Consider the following 1,516-nt stretch of genomic DNA (forward strand, 5'->3'; position numbering starts at 1 on the left):
CAAGCATTGTACTAAGTATTGGACATATCATGGTGAAAATAATGAAATTGAGTTCTCAACCTCCAGTTTGTTTTAACCAGTGTTAGCTGCCTTTGAGTTCATTCCAGATTATGATAACTCCATGAAGATGAGAGTAGAATTGTGCTCCATAGGGTTTTTGTAGAATTTTAATTGTGCATTAAGTGATAGTTTACATGGGAGAACATTAGCTTTACATTCATCCTATTGTATTTCATTTCATTGCAATGATTACAATCCCCTCCATGCCTCATCAAACAACCAAAGGGTACACCCTGCAAGCTGCCCCCCAGCCATCAGCACACAGACCCTTTCCCTCCCTGAGTCCAGAGTCCTCAGCTGCTCCATGTCTCCACGTCATCGTCTCTGAGTGTAGTACAGTTTGAGATCAGGGAATGAGAGACCTCCAACTTTGTGCTTCTTAAACAATGCTCTGCCTAACCAAGATCTCTTTCCTTTCCATATGAAGTAAGTGATAGTTTTTAAATTTTACCTCTTTAAAGACTGAGTTTGGAATCTGGATCAGGATGTTATTGTTGTGAAGTGCCGTCAAGTCGGTTCTGACCCATAGCGACCCTGTATAGGGTTTCCAAGGAGCAGCTGGTGAGCTTGAACTGCCGACCTTGCAGTTCAAATGGCTTTGCAATCTGGCGCATTAACCCAGAGTGCCACACCAGGACTCCCTGGATCAGGATAGTATTATATTTATAGATTGCTTTTCGTAGTGCTGACATTTTCACAATGTTAAATCTTCCTATCCATGAACATTTTTATAAGTCTATTTTGGTTTCTTATAGTAGTGTTTTGTAGTTTTTCTTTGTATAGGTTTTTGTTTCTCTGATTAGATTTATTCCTAAGTATTTCATTTTGAGGGCCACACCAACCTGAATACACCGGTCTCATCTAATATCAGAAGCTAAGCAGGGTCAGGCTGGGTTAGTTCTTGTATGGGAGACAACCTGGGGATACCAGGGTCTTTAGGCTTTGGAGTCCCAGTGTAGGACTGTGGGCTAATGCCTCAGACTGCAAAGTTGTTTGAACTGCAAGGTTGGTGGTTAAAGCTCACCAGCTGCTCCTTGGAAACCCTATACATAGTTGCTATGGGTCAGAATCCACTCCACGAACAACAACAACAACAACAACTCATTTTGGATTTGACTATTGCAATGTTTTCCTAATTCTTTTTTTAGAGCCGAATTTATTGTGTGATGGTGATGGTTATGTGCAGTGGAGTCGTTTCCAACTCACAGAGAACCTGCACAGGGTTTCTGAGGCTGTAAATCTTTAAGGGAGCAGAAAGCCTCATCTTTCGCCCTTGGAACAGCTGGTAGTTTCGAACTGCTGACATTGAAGTTCGCAGCCCGATTTATAACCACTATACTACCAGAGCTCCTTGAATTTATTGTGTTGTTGTTGTTGTCAGGTGCCATCGAGTCGGAACCGACTCATAGCGACTCCATGCACAGCAGAACGAAACAATGTTCGATCCTGGGCCAAC

This window comes from Chrysochloris asiatica, unplaced genomic scaffold (assembly GCF_000296735.1).
Source record: "Chrysochloris asiatica unplaced genomic scaffold, ChrAsi1.0 scaffold00002, whole genome shotgun sequence".
In the NCBI taxonomy this organism is placed as follows: Eukaryota; Metazoa; Chordata; class Mammalia; order Afrosoricida; family Chrysochloridae; genus Chrysochloris; species Chrysochloris asiatica.